Consider the following 25,889-nt stretch of genomic DNA (forward strand, 5'->3'; position numbering starts at 1 on the left):
GTCTCGGAGGTTCTGGTCGGGTCACTGACCTGGTGTCGGGCCAGGCCGAGGTGCCGCGCAGGGCTCCCCTTGTGCGGGGCCCCCCAGTGTGCGGGGCGGGGCGTGTCTGGCCCGCGGGCAGCGAGCCCCGGCGGGGAACCCTCAGGCGGAGCGCGCGGCCCCTCCGCAGACGCCCGCCTGCGCGCGGCTCAGAGCCCGGTACGTTGCGGACTCCACCTGGCGACGGCGGGGCGGCCAGCGGGGAGCGCACGCGGGCCTGTGGGCGCGGCGGGGCGCGGGGCTGCGGGGCCGCCGGCAGCGCTGAAAAGCGGGCGAGCGGCCGTCCCCGCCCTGCGCTGAGGGAGCACCCAGCTGCGCGGCCCGGAAGCTCCCGCTCGCTGGACGGTTGTGCGCTGCGCTCTCGCAGGTCCTGCCCTCTCTGCGCGGTTGGGGGCTGCCTTCGCGGGGCCCGTGGGCGGCGGGGGGCCCGGGGCCTGCTTCAGTCTTTGGCATTTTTCCAGACATGGATAACTTGTTTATTCTGTGAAAGTTAGTTGAATGCAATTACCTAGTTAGAGCTGCAGAGCTATTTACGATGTACCACCTTCTCTTATCCAAGCCCCTGGTGATAGGCATTTGTGTTTTTTTCCAGTTTTGGCGGCCAAGAACTGCTGTGGGAATCATGGTACATTATAGCAAGTTGTCTTGGATAGATATCTCAGAGTGGGACTAACAACAATGATGTAAGTTTATATTTTTAAGAAACTGACAAAATGTTTCCCAAAGTGGCAGCACCATTTGGCATTCTCACTGGAAATGTATGAGGGCTCCAGGTTTTTCACGTCTTCTTTAACAGTTGGTATTATCTTTCTTGATTTTAGCCATTTTAGTATGTCTATATGATAAGTCATAGCAGATTTTAATTTGTGTTTCCCTAGTGATGAAAAGAATTGAATGTTTCTTCTCTGGTCAAAGTGTTATTTACATAGTTTCCCATTTTTAAGTGCTGTTTGTCATTTTTTTTTAACAAATCATTTTTTATCAATACGTATCAACAAACATAGCATACAGTTCACTGCACAATCACTGGTATTTGGCACCAGCACATAGTTGTGCATTCATCATCTCAATCTTATTAGAGCATTTTCTTAATTTCAATAATAATAAAAAAGTAAATCCATCACTTCTCCATCTGTGCTTCCCCTACTGTTCACTCCTCCCATTTTTGGCTATTCTTCCACAAATAATTTTTTTCCCTCTCTATAAATTGATTTATATTTACATTTTCTATAAATGGAATCATACAGTATGTTATACAATATATTTAGTTCACAGTAATGCTGTATTTATGGTATTGTCCTTTTGTGTTTGGCTTGCTTCACTAAATATAATGTTCTCCAGGTTCATTGATGTTGTCAAGTGTTTTTTGACCTCTTTTTTTTTTAAGATTTATTTTTTATTTCTTTCTCCCTCCTTCCCCACCCCAACACCAGTTGTCTGCTCTCTGTGCCCATGTGCTGTGTGTTCTTCTTATGTGTGCTTATATTTTTGTCAGTGACATCCAGAATCTGTGTCTCGTGTTGTTGCATCATCTTGCTGCGTGGACTCTCCGTGTGTGTGGTGCCATTCCTGGGCAGGCTGTGCTTTTTTCATGCTGGCTGGCTCTCCTAATGGGGTGCACTCCTTGCTTATGGGGCTCCCCTATGGGGGGACACCCCTGCATGGCATGGCACTTCTTGTGGAAATCAGCACTGTGCATGGGCCAGCTCATCACACGGATCAGTAGGCCCTGGGTTTGAACCTTGGACCTATCATGAAGTAGGTGGATGCCCTATCCATTGGGCCAAATACACTTGCCCATTTCTTCTTAAGAGCTGCATAATATTCCATCGTGGGAATAAACCACTGTTTGTTTATCCATTTGTCAGTTGATGGACATCTGGGTTGTTTCTAGCTTTTGACATCGTGACTAGCACTGCTATGAACATGGATGTGCAGATGTGTATTTGTTTCATTGCTTTCATTTTTAGGTGTAGACCCAATGGTGATAGTGCTGGGTCACTGGCAAATCTATATTCAACTTCTTTAGGAACTGCCCAACAGTCCTCCACGGTGGCTGTACCATTTGCATTCCCACCAACTGTGAGTAAGAGTTCCTATCACTCCAAATCCTCTCCAACATTTGTAGTTCTCTGACTTTTCAATAGTGGCCATTCTGATAGGTGTGAAATGATATCTCTTAGTTATGATTTGCATTTCCATAATCATTACTCATATTGAACATATTTTCACATGTTTTCTTGTCATTTGTATTTCTTCTTTGGACAAATGTCTATTCATATCTTTTGCCCATTTTTTAATTGAGTCATTTGTTTTTTTTTATTATTGAGTTGTAACATCTCTTTACATATCATGGATATTAAACCCTTATTGGACATGTGATTTCCAAGCATTTCCTTCTGCTGAGGCAGCTGCTTTTTCACCCATGTGACAAAGTCCTGTGAGGTGCACACATGTTTAATTTTGAGGAGGTCCCATTTATCTATTTTTTCTTTTGTTTCATGTGCTTTTGGTATAAGGTCCAAAAAATCACCATGTAGCACAAGGTCTTTAAGATGTTTCCCTACATTTTTTTCAGGCAGTTTTATGGTCCTTTTATATCTAGGTCTCTGATCCATTTTGAGTTGATTCTTGTATGGGATGTAAGATAGTGGTTCCATTCCATTCTTTTGGTTATAGATATCCAGGTCTCCCAGCACCATTTATTGAAGGGACTTTTTTCCCATTAACATGGACTTGGTAGGTGTCTGAAGAACTAGCCAACCATGGAGGTGAGTGTTTATTTCTGGACTCTAAATTCTATTACTCTGATCGATGAGTCTCTCTTTATGCCAGTGCCATGCTGTTTTGACCACTGTAGCTTTGTAATATGTTTCAAGGTCTGGAAGTGAAATTCCTCCCACGTTGCTCTTTTTTAGAATGCTTTTGGTTACTTGGGTGCATTTTCCCTTCCAAATGAATTTGGTAATTGCCTTTTCTATTTCTGTCAAGTAGGCTGTTAGAATTTTGATTGGTATTACATTGAGTTTATAAATCAATTTAGGTTGGATTGACATCGTCATGATATTTAGTCTAGAGTACGTGAACATGGAGTGCCATTCCATTTGTTTAGGTCCTTTTAACTTTCTTTTACCACTGTTTTGTAGTTTTCTGTGTATAGGTCCTGTACTTCTCTGACTAAGTCAATGCCTACATATTGAGCTTTTTTGTTGCTATTGTAAATGGAATCTTCCCCCTGATTTCTCCTCCAGTTGTGCAGTACTACTGTACAAGAACACTGATTTCTGTGTGTGGATCTTGTATTCTGCTGCTTTGCTGAACTCATTAGTTCAAGTAGCTTTGTTATAGACATTTCAGAATTTTCTAAATATAGGATCATGTCATCTGCAAATAGTGCAAGTTTTGTGTCCCTTTTCCTATTTGGATGCCTTTAATTTTTTTTCTTCTCTAATTGCTCTAGCTAGAACTCATAGTACAATGTTGAATAGCAATGGTGATAGTGGGCATCCTTGTCTTGTTCCTAATCTTAGATGGAAAGCTTTCAACATTTCCCCACTGAGTGTTTGGCTGTGGGTTTTTCATATATGCCTTTTATCATATTGTGGCATTTTCCTTCTATTCATACCCTTTGAAGTGTTTTTTACCAAGAAAGAATGCTGGATTCTGTCAAATACCTTTTCTTTGTCTATTGTGATCATCATGTGTTTTTTCCCTTCAGTTTTTTTTACGTGGTGTATTATGTTGATGGTTTTTTTTTATGTTGAGCTAACCTTGCATACCAGGAACAAATCCCCCTTGGTCGTGATGTGTAAGCCTTTGATAATACTGCTGGATTCAATTTGTCAATATTTTGTTGAGAATTTTTGCATTTCTGTGTTCATTGAAGAGATTGGTCTGTACTTTTCTTTCCTTGTAGTGTCTTTATCTGGCTTTGGTGTTAGGGTGATGTTGGCGTCATAAAAAGAGTGGGCTAATTTTCCCCCCTCTTCATCATGTCGGAAGAGTTTAAATAGGATTGTTTTTAATTCTTTTCTAAATGCTTGGTAGAATTCATCTCTGAAGTCATTTGGTCCTGAGCTTTTTCTTGTTGGGAGGTGTTTGATGATGGATTCAGTCTCTTTAAATGTGGTTGGTTTGTTAATTCTTGTATTTCTTGTAGTGTCAGTGTAGGTTGGTTGTGCCTTTCAAGGAATTTGCCCATTTCTAGGTTGTCATTGTTGGCACACAGTTTCTCATAATATCGTCTTTTGATTCTTTTTAATTCTGTGGGGTCAGTCATTACTTCCCTCCTTTGATTTCTGTTTGTATTTATTTGCCTGTTTTTCTCCTTTGCTAATATTGCTAGCAATTTATCAATTTTACAGATCTTCTCAAAGAACCAGCTTTTGGTTTTGATTTTCTCTCTTTTGTTTTTGTTGTTGTTGTCTTCAATTTCATTTATTTCTGCTCTAATCTTTATTATTTCCTTCCTTCTGCTTGCTTTGAGGATTGGTTTGCTGTTCTTTTTCCAATTTCTCTAGGAGTTCAGTTAAGTCTTTGAGTTTAGCTCTTTCTACTTTTTTAATTAGGTGTTTAGGGCTATAAATTTCCCTCTCAAGACTGGCTTTGCTGTATCCCTTAAATTTTGGTGATTTGTGTTCCCATTTTCATTTGTCATTTGTCATTTTGTTTCATTTGTTTCACTTGTCATTTTCATTTACTGATTTCACTTGCAGTTTCTTCTTTGATCCACTGATCATTTAAGAGTGTGTTGTTTAGACTCCACACAGTTGCAAAGTTACCTTTTTCCTGTCTATTCTTTTTTTTTAAAGATTTATTCATTTATTTCTCTCCTCTTCCCCCCTCACCCTGGTTGTCTGTTCTCTGTGTCTATTTGCTGCATCTTTTTTGTCCGCTTTTTTTGTTGTCAGCGGCACGGGAATCTGTGTTTCTTTTTGTTGTGTCATCTTGTGTCACTTCTCCGTGTGGGCGGCGCCATTCCTGGGCAGGCTGCACTTTCTTTTGCACTGGATGTCTCTCCTTACGGGGTGCACTCCTTGCGCGTGGGGCTCCCCTACACGGGGACACCCCTGCATGGCAGGGCACTCCTTGTGCACATCAGCACCACACATGGGCCAGCTGCACACAGGTCAAGGAGGCCCAGGGTTTGAACCGTGGACCTCCCCTGTGGTAGATGGGCGCCCTAACTACTGGGCCAAGTCTGCCACCCTGTTTTCATTATTTTTAAAGGAGCTTTAGTTGCCATAGATGTTCCATCAAAAATGGGGGGTGGGGGGAAGGTGGCTGACTTGCACACACGGAGAGCTGACGCAGCAAGATGATGCAACAAAGGGAGACACAGATTCCCGTGCAGCTGACAGCAATAGCAGCAGACAAGGGGGACACAGCCAATGGACACAGAGAACAGACAACCAGGGTGGGGGGAGAAGGGGAGAGAAATGAATAAATAAATCTTTAAAAAAATGTATAGGGGGTTCCCATATACTCCTTCCCCCTGACACACTTTTCACCCTGAACATTATCCTTCATTAGTGTGGTCCATTTGTTTCATGGGATGAACACATATTGAACATTGCTGTTAAGTATGGTCTATAGTTTGCATTATGTTTCACACTTTGCACAGCACATTTCTATGTTTTGAGAAAATGTATAATGACTAGTATCTGTTATTGCAGTATCATGCAAAATTATTCCAGTGTTTGAAAAATGCCCCGTGTTATACCTATTCTTCCCTCTCCCTCCCCTCAGAACCTCTTGTGTCCACTGCCTTTATATCAATGTTAAAAGTTCTTACATTATTAGAATAATAATAGTCTACTTTCATGCATAGTTGCATTCCTCCTGTTTATTCCTTCCTCTGTCTTTTGGAGTTGGGATTGTGTCACTTTCTTACCCCACAGTAATCCAGCAACAGCTACTTCAAATATGTGTAAAACCCGACCACCTGGTTTCCCTAACTGCTGCTGCTCTGTCTAATCCACCATATCACTTGCCTTGACTACTGTGGTAGCTCCCTAACTGGTCTGCCCTTTGACCTGCTTGCCACTGTGGTCCATTCTTACCTAGCAGCCAGAATGATCCTGTTGAAACCTAAGGCAAGTCTTGGTCCTTGTTTTTCTTTACCAAAATCCCCACGCATTCCCAGCTTACAGTAAAATGCAAAAGTATTACACTGGACTACAAGAACCTCCACAATGTGTGCCCCAAGTTTTAAAAGCAGTTTTATTGAGATATAGTTACATACCATATACTCTATCCTAAGTGTACTTTAGTATAGTTACAGATGTGTGCATTTCTCACCACAATCAAGTTTAGGACATTTAATCTCTCCTAGAAGGAAAGCCCTATACTACTTAGAAGGCACCTCTCAATCCCTCTATCATTCCCCAGCCCTACATAACCACTATAAATTTCATCTCTATAAATTTATCTTTCCATTTTATATTAATGAAATCATAGAATATGTGGTACTTTGCATCTAGTTTCTTTCACTTAGCATAATGCTTTCTTAAATTACTACAATTTTTTTAAATGAGGGAAGTTGTATGTTTACAGAAAATTCATTAAAAAAAACAATGTTCCCATGTATCCCTCTATTGTTGACTCTTTGCATTTGTGTGTCAGCTTTGTGAGGCTTGATGAAAGAATATAAGATATAACTGATAACTATAATCCTTAGTTTACATTAGGTGTATTTTTTCCATCTACCTTCCTATTATTAACAATGTGTAATAGTGTCATCCATTTGTCATAATTCATGAAAGAGCAATCTTATATTTGTTCACCTCAGTCCATCATCCATAACAGATTCACTTAGTTAAACAATCCCATCTTTAGGCTTCTAGCTTTCCTTCTAATAACATACATGACCTTAAAAACAAATTCTCTCAACCACATTCACAAACATATAATTCACAGTAAGGTCCTGCCATCACCACTATCCATTTCCAAACATTTATAATCAACCTAAATAGAGATTCTGCACAATTTAAGTACCAGCTTTCCATTCTCTAACCCATTGTATCCCGTGGTAACTTATATTCTAGATTCTAAATCTGTGAGTTTGGTTCTTGTCCTTAGTTCATATCAGTGAGATCATACAATATTTGTCCTTTTGTGTCTGTCTTATTTTACTGAATGTAATGTCCCGATGGTTCATCCATGTTGACGCATGCATCAGGACTTCATTCTTTCTTAGAGCTGAATAATGTTCCATTGTATGTATTTACCACATTTTGTTTATCCATTCATCTGCTAGTAGTTATTTGGCTTCTACCTTTTCTTTATTGTGCTCTGAACATTGACATACAAATACCTGTCTGAATCCTTGCTTTCAATTTTTTTTGGATATATATGCAGAAGTGGGATTGCTAGTTCATTTGGTAATTTTAGTTTAACTTTTTGAGTTACTGCCAAGCTGTTTTCCACAGCCAATGCACTATTTTATATTCCTACCAATAGTGTACAAGGTTTCCTATTTATATGCATCCTTACCAGTACTTGCTATTTTCCAATTTTAAAAACAATAGCCTTTTGAATGGGTGTGTAGGATAGCTCATCATGCTTTGGTGTGCCTTTCCCTAAATGGCTAGTGGACTTGAGCACATTTTCATATGCTTATTTACCATTTGTATATCTTCTTTGTAGAAATGTCTATTTAAATACTTTGCCCATTTTTAATGGGTTTATTTGCCATACCCACCTCCCTTGGAAGTAATGGAGTGATCAAGCTCTGTCTTCCTTCTCCACTTGTCACTGCCTATTTCCTTGATGTGGAAATAGCCCCTCGCCACTTGGCTGCTTCCTCCTCCTCCTTTGAGCCCCAGCTCCAGTCTTGTGTTCTCTGACTTAGGTAACCTTTTTTTTTTTTTTTTGAGGTACCAGGACTGGGCATTGAACCTGGAAGCTGGCACTGAACCACTGAGCCACATAGGCTCCCTTGAGTGGTTTATTCATTTGTTTGTTTGTTTGTTTTTAGGAGGCACCAGGAACCAAACCTGGGACATCCTATGTGCATAGCAGGTTGAACTTCATCCACTCACAGCATCTTTCTTACCTGCTCTGTTATCCTTCCACTGACCCCTCTTCTTCAAGTTGTATTTGCTGATTCTTTATTTCTGGCTCACTGGATTTTAAATCACTCCCATAAGGTTTACATTCATCTCTCCCTGCCCTGTGCCTAGCACAGGGTCACCTAAACAGTCACCACACACTCACTTTATTTGATAGAGTGTAAAGAGTGGAGATGGTGGCTCTTTCCACCATCTCTATGATGACCCTCCTGGCTGGGTAGGTGGTTTCAGGACATCATATTTGCAGCCCATGGATGTAGTTGAGGCTCACGATGGGCTTTGAGGGCAGCCCAACTTGGATGGAATTGTGACTCTTGTGAAGTCATTTCCACAGTGGTTTACCTTAAGTCAAACTTCCCTGTACTTAGATCCTGACATATACTTGGTGGGTCACTTCAGGAAAAATACTTTGAGATCTTTGTACCTATCCCTCATCTGTAAAATGGTGATTAAAAAAAACCTAATTTTTAGACTTTGTTTTATATTTGAAATCTAATTTTAGCTTGCCTGACTCCCCAGATAGTCGCCTTCCAGCCCTGTTCCCCAGAAAGTAGAGTGATGAACTCAGTGGGTCCCATGCTAAAAAAATTTTTTTTTAAATTTATTAAAGTATACCACTCATACATAAGCATACATAGACATTAAGTGTATAATAATAGCTGTGAATTTACAAAACAAATATTTATAACATCATACAGGACTCTCATACCTCACCCTATCACCAATGCCTTGAATTGTTAAACATTTTTAACTGATTAAAGGGCATTGTCACAATATTACTACTAACCAAAGTATTGTCCCCCAACCCACCCTATTATTATCTTTATATCATTTATATATAATCATTCATAAATAATAAGTATGGTAACAATTGTGAAGTTAGAAAGCAAACGTGTGACATCATTCAGGGGTCCCATACATCAACCCTCCACCAACACCTTGCATATTTGTGAGATGTTTCTCACAAATTATGAACGATTATTGTCAAAATCTTATTGTCCTTACCTTACATTTGGTGTAATTTTCCCTCAACCCACCCTATTATTATTTTTGAAGTATATTTTTATGGCAGAAGTTGTAAACTTATAACACAATCATGCACATGTACAGAATTCCCATACAAGGAAACGGACTTGGCCCAGTGGTTAGGGTGTCTGTCTACCACATGGCTCAAACCCCGGGCCTCCTTGACCTGTGTGGAGCTGGCCCATGTGCACTGCTGATACACGCAAGGAGTGCCCTGCCACCTGGGGTGCCCCCCACGTAGGGGAGCCCCATGTGCAAGGAGTGGGCCCCGTAAGGAGAGCCACCCAGTGGGAAAGAAAGTGCAGCCTGCCTAAGAATGGTGCCACCCACATGGAGAGCTGACACAAGATGACACAACAAAAAGAGGCACAGATTCTCATGCCGCTGACGACAAGCGGACAAAGAAACAAGATTCAGCAAATAGACAACTGGGGTGGGGTTGGGGGGAGAGAAATAAATAAATAAATCTTTAAAAAAAAAAAAAAGAATTCCCAAACAACACCCCTCTATCTGAACATTTGTTACAGACAAGATAATATCATCTGATTGTAACCATGACTGTAGTGTACATTTGGCACACATTTTCCATACTATCTCATTATCAACACAGTACATATTTGGCATAGGTGCAATAATATTATATTATTACTGCTAACCAGAGTCCATAGGCCACTCCAATTGTATTATTCCCATGCTTCTTCACATTCCCACCACCTTACAGTAGTGATGTACATTTGCTTTAGCTAACAAAGGACACTCTTGCATCTGTACCATCAAACACAATTCTCATCTACTTCTTGGTTTACCATACTATTCAGTTCCTAGATTATTCTTTAGTATTCTGTCAATTGGCATTTCATATCTAGCTACCATTTCTAGCCACATTCCCATTTATAAACTAGCTTTTACTTACTATGTGTTACTATCCACTCTATACGTTTCCACACTTTCACAGCAAAGCTAATTAAAACTTTTATGTACATTAACCATCTGTAGTCCATCTCAGTCCTCCTCTTATCTCCTTTAAGAATCCACCATGGGGAAACGGACTTTGACCCAGTGGTTAGGGCGTCCGTCTACCACATGGGAGGCCTGCGGTTCAAGCCCCGGGCCTCCTCGACCCGTGTGGAGCTGGCCCATGCGCAGTGCTGATGCGCGCAAGGAGTGCCCTGCCACACAGGGGTGTCCCCCGCGTAGGGGAGCCCCACGCGCAAGGAGTGCACCCATAAGGAGAGCCGCCCAGCACGAAGGAGGGAGCAGCCTGCCCAGGAATGGCGCCGCCCACACTTCCCGTGCCGCTGATGACAACAGGAGCGGACAAAGAAACAAGACGCAGCAAAAAGACACAGAAAACAGACAACCAGGGGAGGGGAGGGGAATTAAATAAATAAAAATAAATCTTAAAAAAAAAAAAAAAAAAAAGAATCCACCATGTACCACCAAGTCTTGAAGATACTTTCCTACCATTTCTTCTGGAAGTTTTATGGTTCTTGCTTTTATTTTTAGGTTTTTAGTCAATTTTTAGTTAATTTTTGGATAAGGTGTGAGATAGGGGTCCTCTTTCCTTCTTTTGGCTATGGATATCAAGTTCTTTCAGCACCATTTGTTGAATGGACTATTCTGTCCGAGCTGTGTGGGATTGACAGGCTAGTAAAAAATGGCTTGACCATACATGTGAGGGTCTGTTTCTGAACCATCAAATTGATTCCATTGGTCTATGTGTCTGTCTTTATGGCAGTACTATGTTTTTTAATACCACTATAGGAAGTATGATTTAAAGTCTGTAGGTGAGAGCTCACTTTTCCTTTTTAAGATGATTCTAGCTATTCAGGATTCCTTACCCTTCCAAATAGATTTGGTAATTGTGTTTTCAATTTAAAAAATTCTGGTGGAATTTTCATCAGGTTTACATTGAATCTGTATATCAATTTGAGTAGAATTGACAACTTAATATTTTGTCTTCCAATGCATGAGCATGGAATATTCTTCTAGTTATTTACAACTTTTTAAACTTTTTTTTAACATTGAGTTGCAGTTTTATGAATACAAGTGCCTTACATCATTGGTTAAGGTTTTTCTTGACTTTTTGACTTCTATCTGCCATATTTTCACCATTCTTTTCCTCTTTTAGTTACTTTTATTGATATGATCTTCATTTCTAGACTCCCAGGCCTCTCTCTCCTGTCTTTTCTTGTCAAGGTCTAGCATACCCTTTAGTATTTCTGAAAGCCTTGTCTGTTGGTTAGAAATTCTCTCAGTTTCTGTTTATCTGTGAATATTCTAATCTCACCCTCAGTTTTGAAAGACAGTCTTGCTGGTTTTAAGATCCTTGGCTGGAAGTTTTTCTCTTGTATCTTAAATATATCAGGCCACTGTTTTATTGCCTCCCTGGTTTCTGAAGAGAAATCAGCACTTAATCTTCTTATTGGGTATTCTTTATGTTATGCTTTGCTTTTCTCTTGTTGGTCTCAGAATTCTCTTTTTCTTTGGCATCAGATATTCTGGTTAGTATGTGTCTCAGAGTTGGTTGATTCAGATTTTTTTGGATGGAAGTACATTGTGATTCTTGGACATGGATATCTATGTCCTTCAATAGGGTTGGGAAATTTTCTACCCTTATTTCTTCAAATATTCCTTCTGCCCCTTTTCCCTTCTTTTCTCCTCTGGGTCACCCATGACATGTATGTTTGTACATCTTTTGCTGTCATTTAGTTCCTTGATTCCTTGTTCAATTTTTTCCATTCCTCATCTGTTCTTTTGTATGTTTACTTTCAGAGCCCATTTCTTTCAGCTTACCAATCCTTTCTTCTGCCTCCTCAAGTCTGCATTATATGATTCCAATGTTTTTAAATTTCACTTATTGCACCTTTCATTTTGAGATCTGCTAATTTGCTATGTATGCTTTCAAATTCTTCTTTGTGCTCCTTAATATCCTTAATCTCTTTAGCCATCTCATTGAATTTATTAAGGAGATTTGCTTAAACTTCTATGATTAGTTGTCTCAAGTCCTTTCTGTTATTTGGAACATTATCTTGTTCCTTTAACTGGGCCATATCTTCCTGTTCCTTGGTGTGGATTATAATTTTTTGTTGTCTTGGCATCTGGAGTAGTAGAGTATTTATTCTGGGTGTAGTTTTTCTCTTTAGTTTATGACTTTTCTGCCCTTTCTTCTTTGCTGGTTGTGCAGTAGGAGCCAAGGATGTAGTTGGTGCTCTAAGCCATGGAGGCTTAACCTGCCCTCATTACTCAGGGACTGATGAAGCTTCTCTCAACTTTCTCCTTTGCCAGGGGTAGGGACAGAATCACAGCTGTGTGGAATAATTCAAGTCATGCAGGCCTAGACTGTGGCTGCCCAGAGAGATTGATGAAGCTTCACGCCCCTTTCACCCCTGCCTGGGGCAGGGATGGAGCTGCAGGCTTGGGCTGCAATCTATGCATTGCAGGTTCAAGATGACCACAGTTGTCCTGGTAGATTTCTGATTATTCAGTCCATGTCAGCTAAAGGTTCCTGCAGTTACCTGGATAGGCTGGTGCAGGGCCCACTAGGTTCCTCCCTGCCAGAGGTGGGGTGAAGCCTAGGATAGGACTGCAGGCTGATCTGGGTGCAAGAAACTGGTCCCTATGTTCACTGTGATTTTCTGTCAGCCTGGGTTCCCCTCATGCTGGGGGTAGAGTTAAAAAATGGTGGCCACCAGCCTTTTTCTGACTTGGACAGGTTCATACTTTAGCTGCTCTCTAGCAAGCTGAATTTAATAATCAGTAGCTGAAATCAGTGGCCAACTCTCTTCCTCCCCTGTTTTTGGGAAATCCATTTCTAGCCAGAGGATAGCTCTTCAGGCAGCTTGTGCTGCCATGGTAGAATATTCACTGGCATCTCAACTTGGCTGGTAATTTCCCAAAGAGGCTAATGCATGTCCCCCAGCTTCCTCCCTGCTTGAGGTGAGGCTGGGTCCTATGCTAGAGCTGCAGTCTGATCTGGATGGAAAGGTGCTGGTCCCTACCAGCACTGAGGTTTTTATTCTGTCCTGCCTCCCCTTGTGCTCAACATGGAGTTCAGATGGTGGCTCCCAGCCTCTTTCTGACTTGGTCAGGTTCAAACTTTAGCTGTTCTTAGGATTATATACTGTAGCCCTCTCAATTTACTCATCAGTAGCTGAAGTTGGTACCCAACTACCTTTTCCTTTCCCATTTTTGGGAAGTGGAACTTCCTATTCCAGCTGCAGAATAGCTCCCCAGGTGGCTTGTGCCTCCAGTGGATGATGGGCACTAGCCTCCAGGACATGGGGTGCTCTGCTTCTGAATCTTTTTTGCAGATGGGCAGTCTCCTCCCTTCCATTCTTTCAAGGATGTTGCAGGATGCTCTTCTGGCTTCCTGGCACACCCAAACAGGTGCTTTAGCTAGCACTGTGATTACTAACTGCCCTATAGCAGGAGCTGACTCTAGGAGCTCCTTACTCTGCTGCCATCTTGCTAGTTGTCCTTGAATTTTGGATATTTTAAATATAGGTCTAAAGTTTCCTTTTACATTTTTGTCGTTGTTTATGTTTCTTTGTTGAGAACTATCTTTTCTTTCTTTCCAAGAGGGTTTACCTTTCTCATTGAGCAGAGAGTGCTTTGTTTCATAATTCCTTCTCTGGTTCCTTTGGGACTGTATTGGCTGATTGTTTTTTCCCCTGGAGAATAGATGAGATTTTCTAGTTCTTTTTGTGTTATGTTGTATAATTTGGGATGATATCTTGGTTGCATTTGCTTATTATATAGTTAGAGACTTCTGAAAGATTGTTTTGGTGAGTTGGTACCTTGCTATTCCATATGAATTTGAGGATCAACTTTTTCCATTCCTAAAAAAAGATTGTGGAGATTTTGGTAGGTATTGCATTTATTTATTTTTTCTTCATTTTTTGTCTTTAATTTTTTTTTTTAGTGTTACTTTAAAAAAATACGAGGTCCTCATATACCCTCCACCCTCCTTACCCTACTTCTCCCCCCATAACAACAACCTCCTCCATCATCATGAGACATTCATTGCACTTGGTGAATACATCTCTGAGCACCGCTGCACCTCATGGTCAAAGGTCCACACCATAGCCCACACTGTCCCACAATCCACCCATTGGGCCATGGGAGGACATACAATGTCTGGTAACTGTCCCTGCAGCACCACCCAGGACAACTCCAACCCCTGAAAATGTCCCCACATCACATCTCTTCCTCCCACTCCCTAGCCCCAGCAGCCACCATGGCCACTTTCTCCATACCAATGCCACATTTTCTTCGATTACTAATCACAATAGTTCGTGAATAGAATATCAGTAAGTCCACTCTAATCCATACTCTATTCCTCCATCCTGTGGACCTTAGAATGGTTGTGTCCACTCAACATCTATATCAAGAGGGGGCTTAGATTCCACATGGTTGCTGGATGCAATTCTGCTTTCAGTTGTAGGCACTCTTGGCTCCCTGGTGTGGTGGTTGACCTTCATCTCCATGTTAGATGAGTGGGGTAAGTCCAATAAACCAGAGTGTAGGAGTTGCAAGTCTGTTGAGGCTCAGGGCCTGGCTATCCCATGGACAGTCCAGAGATTCAGGTCCCCTGGGTATACACTATACCCCAGCACCAACTACAGATCTGGTAAAACAGGAGAGGCTTGTGGACAAAGATCAGATCTGAGTCCAGCTCCATCACACAGAAACACAAACTCCAAAGTAGGGCCAACTGACATGGCACTGAACTCCATCTGCCATGACCACAGATACCTGGGGTTGAATCTACTTTATCTGTATCTGGGACTCTGCTGAGGTGTGCATAAGGGCAACTCCTCTGATGACCTCCCAGCTCTTTTTGGAGACTTATAGCCATATAAACTCATTTGTCCTTTCCATTTCCCCCTTTTATTCAGGTCAAAAAGCATTTTTAACTCCTGATATTATATGTAGACTGAGATATTCTGCTGGTCCAACTTGACCCTTTTATTTAAGGTCATTTTCTAGTTACATCATCAGCTGGTACTTGGTAGTAATCCCTCGGCAGAAGAAATTGCCTTGCCAGTTTGCATACAGGGCAACACTTATTGCAGTGATGGGAGGCAAAACATCTAAAATAAAGCTTTTGCATTTTAAAATTTTTGATACCCCAATTTATTTTTACCTCAATTTTTCTAAGTTAATATCTATAATATATCTAACCTTTAAACTCATGACTATATTCCATTTTACTATTAATGGAACCTGGCAATATATTGGGCTTCATTTTTGAAGAGGTTTTGGATCACAGAGAGGTTAACAATGGCAGGGGAGGAATACTGGTGTGGGATATTATTGACAGGGAAACCATGGTTGGCAGGGAGTTCTCCAGGGCATATATCCAGGGTACATAAAAATGTTTGGATATTGTCATAGTGGTTACAATTAAAAACACCTGGGGGAGTGCTGAGTTCCTAGCCAGGGGAGCTCTGTCACAGTCCCTAAAGGAACAACAGTCCCCCAAGTGCAACGGCAAAGACCAAAAAATAAGAAAGGTCCAACAATAAGCTCTTGATACTAATGACTATTTTTGTAAGCCTGTGCACCTGAAATACGAACAAGGCCTAGAGCTGCAGGATGCCTAAGAGTTACCTCCTGAAGGCCTCTGTGTTGCTCAAATATGGCCAGTCTCGAAGCCAAACTCAGCATGTAAATGTGTTGCCTTCCCCCTATCGTGGGTATTGCATTTATTCTGTAGATCACTTCAGATAGTACTGATATTGTAACAATATTAAATCTGAAACAAGGACACGGTATCTTGCCATTTATTTAGATCATCTTTAATTAATTAAAATTAATTAGGTCATAATTTAGGTCAAATTTAATTAAGTGCTTTGCAGTTTTCAGTGTACAGGTCATTCATCTCTTTATTTAAACTCATTATCAGGTATTTTATTCTTTTAGAGGCTATAGTGAATGGAATGTTTTAGAAGATATTTTTAATTTTTTCAAATGTACTTAGCTTATAGAAAATGTTACACAAAAAATATAAGGGATTTCCAAATGCCCCATTCCACACACCTCCCACCCTTCCCCACAGTAACAACTTCTTTGATTAATATGGTACATTCATTGCAATTGATGAACGCTTTTGGAGCATTGCCAGGAAGTATGGATTATAGTTTACATTCTTTCTACTCACTCTCATTCAATTTTTTAGGATATATAGTGGCCTGTATCTGTTTTTGAAGTGTCAGTAAAGACAATTCCATGTTCCAAAAATGCTCCCATATTACACCTCTTTTTCCCTTTCTCTGCCTTCAGCACCTCCAGCAGCCACTGTGGCCACATCAATGATATAATTTCTTCCATTGCTGGAATACCAGTAAGTCTATAGTAGAATGTTAGTAAGTCCACTCTCATCCATATTTTATTCCCCAATCCTGAGGATTCTGGGATGGGGATACCTACTCCACTTCTAATTGAGAGGAGGCTTCAATCCCATAGGGCTGATGGATGGGACTCTCTTGCTTGCAGTTGTAGACTCCCTCAGTTTCTTGGTATGGTGGGTGTCCATCCCCACCTCCTTGTTAGTTACCCTGGGTGATGCCAATGAACTGCAGAGTAGTTGTTGCAGCTACTGGAATTGATGTTTAATGCCCATTTCAGAGTGTTCTTTCCTGGTATGGAAAAACAAAACTGATTTTTTTAGTGTTTATCTTATACTGCAACTTTTCTGAATTTATTTCCTCTAGTAGATCTCTTGTGGACTTTTTGGGATTTTCAATATGAATGATCATATCATCTGAGAATAGTGGTAGTTTTTGATTTCTGATTTGAATGCCTTTCTCTTTTTTTGCCTAATAACCCTGGCTAGAACTTCCAGTTTAATTTTGAATAGAAGTGGTAACAGTGGGCATCCTTGTCTTGTTCCTGACCTCAGATTTCATTCTTTCATTGCAAGCTTTCATTGTTTCTCACATTGACTATGATGTTAGCTGTGAGTTTTTTGTATTTATTTGTTTCACTCCTATTTTTCTGAGCAATTTTTAAAAAAATATTTATTTAATCCCCCCCCCCCCGGTTGTCTGTTCTCTGTGTCTATTTGCTGCATCTTGTTTCTTTGTCCGCTTCTGTTGTCGTCAGTGGCACGGGAAGTGTGGGCGGTGCCATTCCTGGGCAGGCTGCACTTTCTTTCACACTGGGCGGCTCTCCTTATGGGGCGCACTCCTTGCGCGTGGGCTCCCCGACACGGGGGACACCCCCGCGTGGCAGGGCACTCCTTGCGCACATCAGCATTGTGCATGGGCCAGCTCCACACAGGTCAAGGAGGCCCGGGGTTTGAACTGCAGACCTCCCATGTGGTAGATGGACACCCTAACCACTGGGTCAAGTCCGTTTCCCTTTCTGAGCAATTTTATTATGAAATCATAGTAGATTTCATTAGAAGCCTTCTCTGTGCTATTGAAGTGATTTTCTTAGGTTGGCCCACCACTGCATTCTGGAATTGTCACCCTTGGCCATGGGGTATAATCCTTATAATATATGTAGTTTGATTTGATTTGCCAGTGTTTTGTTGGGAGTTTTTACTTCTATATTCATATGGAAGTTGTTCTTTGTTTTCTTTTGATGTGTCTATCTGGTTTGTGTATCAGAACAATAGCAGCCTTATGGAATGAGTTAGGAAGAATTCCTACCTCTTCAGTTTTTGGAAGCATCTGGGAAGGATTGGTCTTAATTCTTGTTTGAACATCTGGTACAATTCTCCCTGAAGCCATCTGGACTTTGACCTTTCCTTGATGGGAGGTCAATCTCTTTGCTTTTATTCAATCTCTTTGCTTTTATAGGTCTGTTAAGATCTTTTATATCTTCTTGAGTCAGAACAGGTTATTTTTATGTTTTAGGAATTTGCTCATGTCTTCTCAATTATCTAGTTTATTGACATATAAATGTTCATAACATTCTCTTATAACCCTTTTAATTTTTGCCAGATGAGTAATGTTCCCAATTTCATGCCTTAAATAGTTATTTTTATCTTCTCTCATTTCTCTTTGTTTGTTTGGATAAAGATTTGTCAATTTTATTCATCTTTTTAGAGAACCAAACTTTGGTTTCATTGATCCTCTCAGTTGTTTTTCTGTGCTTTATCTTCCTTGTCTCCTTTGTAATCTTTATTATTTCCTTCCTCCTACTAATGTTAGGTTTAGTTTTCTCTTCTTTCCTCAAGATATGAGGAAAGGTAATTGATTAGATATCATTCTTCCTTAATGTAAGAATTTATAGTTATGTTTCCCCATGAGTAGTGCCTTGCTCCTTTCCATAGTTTTTTGGACATTTTAAAAAGAAATTTTCTCTAAGAATTTTCTGGTTTTCTTTGTAGGTGGATTTCAGAAAATTATCCCATTGGTTATTTTAAGAAGGGCCATATAGTTTCTACTTAATTGTACAATTACAGTTTTCTTTCTGTTGATTTTTATATAAATCCATTGGGGTAGGAAAGCATTTTGTGTGATTTCTATCCTTTAATTTTTATTGTCTTGTGCCCTAACAGATAGATGGTCTAGCCTGGAAAATGATCCATGGACACTTTAGAAGAATGTGTAATCTACTGTTGTTGAGTGGTGTTCCATATATGTTAGGTGCAGAATGTTTATAGTATTGTTCACATCCTCAGTTTCCATTCTTAAATTGTCTTGATGACTGACTCATTCTTTTTTTTTAAAGATTTATTTTCTCTCCTCTTCCCCTCCATTGTCTGTTCTCTGTGTCCATTAGCTGTGTGTTCTTTTGTGTCTGCTTATATTATTCTCAGGTGGTACTGGCAATCTGTGTCTCTTTTGGTTGCATCATCTTGCTGCATCAGTTCTCCCTTGTGTGTGGTAGCACTGCTGGGTTGGCTGCGTTTTTCATGTGGGGTGGCACACTTTGAGGGGTGCACTCCTGGTGCATGGGGCACCCGTACATGAGGGACAGCCCTGCGTGGCATGCCACTCCTTGCCTGTGGCAGCACTGTGCATGGGCCAGCTCACCACTTGGGCCTGGAGGCCCTGGTTACGGAACCCTGAACCTCCTATATGGTAGGCAGATGCTCTATCAGTTAGGGCACATCTGCTTCCCTGATTGATTCTTGCAACTGGTGTTTTGAAGTCTACAACTATTATTGTATAACTATTTCTTCTTTCAGTTTTGCCAATGTTTCATGTATTTTGTGGCTCTGTGCATATATGTTGCTATACCTTCTGGTGGATTGACACTTTTCTTAATATATAATAACCTCCATTTCCTTTTGTTATAATTTTGGACTACAAGGCTATTTTATTCTGATAGTAGTTTAGCCACCCCTGCTCTCTTCTAGTTACTCTTAATATGTAATATATTTTTTTTCTTCTCAAAACTTTCAAACTATTTGTTCTTTGGATCTAAAATGAGTGTCTTTAAAATAACATAGGTGTTTGAAGTATTTTTTTAATATATATTTTTACTTATTTCTCTTCCCTCCCACCCTGACCCCAGTTGTCTACTCTCTATGTTCATTCACTGTGTGTTCCCCTGTGTTTGCTTCTATTCTTGTCAGTGATACTGGGGAATCTGTGTCTCTTTTGTTGTTGTTGTTGCATCATCTTGCTGCATCAGCTCTTGGTGTGTGCAGTGCCACTACTGGGCAGGCTGGACTTTCTTTCATGCTGGGTGGCTTTCCTTACAGGGTGCACTTCTTGCACATGGGGCTCCCCTACAGAGGGGACACCCCTGCATGGCACAGCACTCCTTGTGTGCATCAGCACTGCACGTGGGCCAGTTCCACATGGGTCAAGGAGGTCCTGGGTTTGAACCATGGACCTCCCATGTGGTAGGTGGATGCTCTATCCATTGAGCCAAGTCCGCTTCTCTGAAGTATTTTTAAAATACATTCTGCCAACATGTGTATTTTGGTGAGTTTAATGTATTTATTTTTTATTTTTTAAAAGATACTTAGATTACATAAATGATGTATAAAAAACATAGGGGATTTCTTTATGCCCCATTCCCTACACCTCCTAAATTTTCCAACATTAACATCCTTCATCAGTGTGGTACATTTGTTACAGTTAATGAATACATTTTGCACCATTGCCTCTAATCATGGATTATAGTTTACATTGTAATTTATATTCTTTCCCACACAATTTTATAGTTATGGGAAGATATATAATGGCCTGTATCTGTCATTGCAATGTCATTTAGGGCAATTCCCAAGTCCCAAGAATGCCCCCATATTACATCTGTTTTTCCCTCTCCTTTCCCTCAGAACCTCTACTGGCCACTGCCTTCACATCAATGATACAAATCTTCCATTGCTAGAATCAACGTAAGTCTATGGTAGGATACCAGTAAGTCTGCTTTAGTCCATAGTTCATTTCCCCAGTGCTGAGGATTCTGGGATGGTGATGCCCATTCCACCTCTAATTGAGAGGGGGCTTTGCTCCCATACAGCAAGATGCATGAGAATATCTTGCTTACAGTTGTAGACTCTTTATGTTTCTTGGGATGGTTGTTGTGCCATCCACCCATCATTATTGTGCCATCATTTCCTAGTTAGTTGTACTGGGTGAGTCCAATGAACTGTTGAGATTCAAAGCCCAGCTGGGACATGGACAGTCCAAAGATTTAAGTCTCTTGAATGTACACCTTATAATCTATTTATTTTGAAGCAAGTACTTTGAAAAGCAGGATTTATTTAGGCATTTTAAATTCATTTCTTATACATCTTGTACTTTTCCCCCCTTATTTCCTCCATTCCTGCCTTCTTTTGTGTATAGTTGATCTTTTGTAATGAAACAGTTTTTTTCCCATTCTTATTTCTTTTTCTGTATATTTTTTTAGATATTTTGTAGGATTATGTTGGAGTTTATATTTAATGTCACAAATTGATAATAATCCTCTTTGAATTGATGAACTTACCTTCAGTTTCAAGAGTAATAATAAGAAACTAAAGGGAAGCAGATGTGGCCCAATGGTTAGGGCATCTGTCTGCCATATGGGAGGTCCAAGGTTCAAATCCAGGGCCTCCTGACCTGTTTGATGAGCTGGCCTACACGCAGTGCTGATGCACGCAAGGAGTGCTGTGCCACACAGGGGTGTCTGCCGCATAGGGGAGCCCCATGGGCAAGGAGTGTACCCTGAAAGGAGAGCCACCCAGTGTGAAAAACATGCATCCTGCCCAGGAATGGTGCCACACACATGGAGAGCTGATGAAGCAAGATGACACAACAAAAAGAGACACAGATTCCAGGTGCTGCTGACAAGAATACAAGCGGACACAGAACACACAGTGAATGGACACAAAAAGCAGACAACTGGGGGAGGCAGTGTAGGGGAGAGAAATAAATTTAAAAAATAAAAGAAGAGAAACTAAAAATTATTAGATAAAATACTTTTAAACAAAATTAATTCAGAAATGAATTACATTTTAAGACATATAACTGAAAACACCTCTAAAACTAAATGATCCTGAAAATATATGCACATTTAAGGGTTATGACTAGATTTTGGCAAGATGATGGCAGTTGTTCCATTTTAGAAAAAGAACTCAATATTGGGTTAAAAGGCAATAATCAGATGCAGAATGAAAAAGACTTGTACAATAGAGACAGTGAGAACAAAGGCCTATATTTAAGAGTGGGAGAAATATGGAACCAGGAAATACCCAGAATTAAGCTGCCATGTCTTTGAGCATTTTACAGAAACTACAGGAGAGACAGCTCTGTGGGGTTTGGAAAGCTGTTCTGAATCATAATACTGCCTATAAATTCAAGGGAAAAAAATCATATAAAATGACCAATAGAAAAAATACTCATGTCAAATGACATACAAAGGTAATAAAGGGCAAAAAAGGAATAAATGCAGTGTAACAGCATACAATGAAATGAAAAATCTTCATTTCGGTGTCCTTTATGGTGTAGTTTTTCAAAAAACAAGGCGTTAGGCATTAAGAAAATGAAGCAAGATATGAAAAGACATCAGATAAAAAATGAAGGGACAGAAATGTGGAAAGAATGTGGAAAAAAAAGGAAAAATCACTTCAAAATGTAATGCAAGCTAGAAGAAACACAGTGAATGATAATGCCTTATAGGAAATAGAAGTTGATGAGAGAAAAAAATTATTCAAGAGAAAATAAAATTTTTTTAAAGATTTGAGAAAAAGTGTCAAAAGCTAATGATAGGTATGGAAGAACCAATATGTGAATAACTGGTGTGCATGAAAAGACAAAACCAAAGCAGAGACCTGAAATAAATTTAAAGGTATCATTTTTGTCTGTAAATAGAAGGAATGCTTTGAGCACTGAATGAGAATGAATATGACAATATATAGTCTAGTAGAATTGATGGGCTTTACAGAAAAAGAAAAAATCATTTGTGCATCTAGCACAATAGATAGAAAATTAGATCCTCATCAAGGTTTTTGAAGACAATATATTGTGTTAGAAGAAATTGGAGCCATTAATTTTATACCCAACAAAATTGATTTGCACATATAAAAGACATGGAAGTCCACATTATACAATTAGACCCTGGGTAATACTGTTCCCACATTCCCGTCCAGCTGAGTGAACAGAGGTCAGTAAAGGTTTAGAAAGTGTTTAGAAAGACATTGGCCTGAGGACAGATGCTAAATATTACATTTACACTTGTTCCACTATGACTAAATGGGGTTGTGTTGTATGAGAGAGGGAGTGTCTTTGGTGAAAGCTATTGGGGAGACAGACATAGGATAATTCAGGAAGTTTTAACTCTCTTTAGGGTACTTGATAAATATTAAGAAAACTTGTAGGAGATAAATATTGTTTAATATAATAATACCTAACATTAAAAGTAAAGTCTCTTTCTAAACCTCACTTTAAATCTGTCAAGCTAAAACCAGACTTTCACTAAATCAGCTGATTAGAGAATGGGTATAAGGGGTTGAGTACTGAGGTGTCTCCATTTCAAGGAATTATGCCTTTCAGTCTGCAAACACCAGCTCCTCTGAGGCTCTGGCAAAGACCTTCAGTTCATGCATGGTCTTTGTAGCTGTTGATACTAGGATCTGGAAAACAAACACAAGTTCCAGAATCTGGAAAGGATCAGAGATTAATGGAAGAGGAAGTTGTACACGGTGACCCTACTTGCCCTCTTGCCCAAATTAAGGAGTCATTGGATGGATGGCCAAGCAACTTAGGCACTTTTATGGAAAGTGTTTCTGTCCCCTGGGTAGAAGTTGTTAGGGCATCCTTTACCTCCTGTGCCTATTTTTACCAGCTAGTTCCTAGCTCCACTTGCATGTTAACATAAAATGTTGATCGCAGTTACCTAGTGTTGCCCTCCGTTTTGCCGAATTTCCTGAAATGCCAAAAAGAAAGCTGGAAAAGCAGTGGATTCCATATGCACTTGTTTCCCTTTCCCCTCTTCTGACCTGCTCCTCATTTCCTCTTTTTCTCTTCATCTCTTCTTTCTTCCCAAGTCTCTTGTCTTGAACCAGTACAGAATAATTTCTGGAACCAAACTTGTTCTGGAACAGTGTTGGCAGCTGGGGGAGGGAGGGAAGAAAACATTTATGCATGTCCGAGTGGCCCAGTACAGGAAAACGCCTGTGTGGCCTGAGGAAAGTTCACAGGGAGGGGGGTGGTAGAGTTTGGGGGACAGGGCTGACCTGTCTCACTGGAGCTGTGGGTCCTGAGAGGAGCTCTGTGCTCCAGAGACTCTATGGTGGGCCTGGTTCATTCCAGGAGACCAGATCAGCAGGAATGTGAGAGCCAGTGTGTGGAACAAGCCAGGCAGTAGCCCTTTCACACAAGTCTTCCAGAAAGCCTGCCAGGCCTTGGGAAGTATTGAGGGGCAGCTGGACAGCAATCCCTCTCAAATGAAAGCAAGTTCAGGTTTTATTCCTAATCCTTGAATTTTGGATCTGGGTGTAGAGCGGAGGCTAGAAGTGTGTTCAAGGATATGCATCCCACTGCCCCTCTCCAGGACACATACAGTCCCTCCCCTACCCCCACATTCACAAGCACACCACTCAGACTTGCACATAGACAGTCCCCAGTCCCTGTACACAGAGTCCATGCCACCTAAGGGAACACTGATGCTTGTAAGACCTAGTTCTTTACCTGGAAACTCTCTTTAACCATACCCCAATCCTTATTTCTTCCAGGATATGGAAACAGAATGACTCTCCAGACAAAGCCAAGGAGGAATGCTCTGATTTTCTTAAGCAGATATTTCCTCAAGAGTGAGTGCTTCCAGAATATTTGCTGTTTTTGCTTCCACTTAGAGTCATTCTCAATTACAGAAATGAAAACTCCATATTGGATCATGCTGTGTTGTGTTTGCTCAGGTACTTTGTTCCCTTGGTGCTTTAGAAGAACAGATGGGAAATGGTGGTCAAGTCAAAGGCCCTATAAGCAAGTGGAGGACATCTGTGGCAGAGCACATACTTTGCTTAAACATAAATCCCTCAAGTCCATTTTGCTTTGTGATTACAAAATTCTTAATCAGTGGAGGAAAAAATTTTGCTGAGGTAAAGACCCCTACCACATAGTTTATAATCTGATGCCTTTTGTGGATGCCCTTTTAAAGAAGGGGTCAGTTTGAAGAGGACCCCACTTGACACTTTCCTCTGCTATAAATTGTATGTATCAAATATATTATACATAATTAGATATCCTTATCTGAAGTCAATGGAAAGAGAAAGAAACAAAAAGGGTGATATTTATATCTTAGACAAAGAATAGTGACCTCACCTCAGCATTAGATGGGCCACCTCATCTTCTTGGTCTTTGGGAAGCTCCACTATCATTTATTCCTTGGGAGCTCGGAGGTCACAGAGTATCTGCCAGCACATTGGTGTTTAACCAGGAATTAGGGAGTATTCTGGCCTTGGGCAGGAGGGTAGAGTGGAGTTCGTGGATTGACAAGTACAGTATGAGCTGCTGCTGGGCCATCCTTCTTACTGTAAGAAGAATAGCAAAGACAGTAGAAGAAAAGAATTGTAGTTAATGGCAACCTAAAGTAACTTATAATAATCAGCCTACAAATGGTTCTAAAATTCAATGACAATTTCCCATGATGCCTCCCATTTGTTCTATATCTCACCTAAATTTCCAAAATCGCCAGTGTCTTCTTGACATCTTCCAGATCACTTCAACCTCCATGGAGTCACAAATGCTGACCCTGCAGATACTGTATGTTCTATAGGAATTTCCCTAATGAATAATGACTTTGAATATCTTTTCATGTGATTATTGGTATTTGATATATCCTCTGGAGATTTATCTGTTCAAGTCCTTTGCCCATTTTTAATTGGGTTGTTTTTCTTTTTGTTGTTGAGTTGTTGGTGTTCTTTTATACATACTGGCTATTTAAACCCATACTGGAAATAAGATTTGCATCTATTTCTCTAGGTTTTTTTTCACTTTCTTGATAACGTCCTTTGACTGACAAAACTTTTGACTTCTGATGAAGTTCACTTCTATTTTTTGTCATTGTTGCACATAGAATTCTGTACCTCAGTTTTTCCACCTGAGGAGAATAGTAAATCAACCATGACATTTGTCTATGAATGACTTAATGTATATAAAGTATGTAGTGTAGATGCTGGGGAAGGTTAATTAAAGGTCCAGTGTCTTGCCTGAGATCTCACAACTTAATATGACTCAGAGCTGGATTCACACGTGGGAGTGGAAACTCCAAGGTCAGTGCCCAATCCATGAAACACAGCTGCTTTGCCAATAAATGACCACTTTATTTTAATCCTTGCTTAAATTTAAGTGTCTGTCA

General features: G+C 40.3%; 1 long non-coding RNA gene across 2 annotated transcripts in view; it reads left to right on the forward strand.

Moving 5' to 3' along the window:
- LOC131277540 (uncharacterized) overlaps window positions 1-25,889 on the forward strand; it is a 202,586-nt gene that overhangs the window by 303 nt on the left and 176,394 nt on the right. Inside the window, exons 2-4 of one of the 2 annotated variants that reach the window (XR_011648195.1) lie at window positions 632-722; window positions 2,010-2,121; window positions 24,265-24,342. This is a non-coding gene — a long non-coding RNA (uncharacterized lncRNA). The remainder of the gene's footprint in view (window positions 1-631; window positions 723-2,009; window positions 2,122-24,264; window positions 24,343-25,889) is intronic. The other variant, XR_009184697.2, reaches the window with a different exon arrangement.

This window comes from Dasypus novemcinctus, unplaced genomic scaffold (genome assembly GCF_030445035.2).
Source record: "Dasypus novemcinctus isolate mDasNov1 unplaced genomic scaffold, mDasNov1.1.hap2 scaffold_134, whole genome shotgun sequence".
NCBI lineage: Eukaryota > Metazoa > Chordata > Mammalia > Cingulata > Dasypodidae > Dasypus > Dasypus novemcinctus.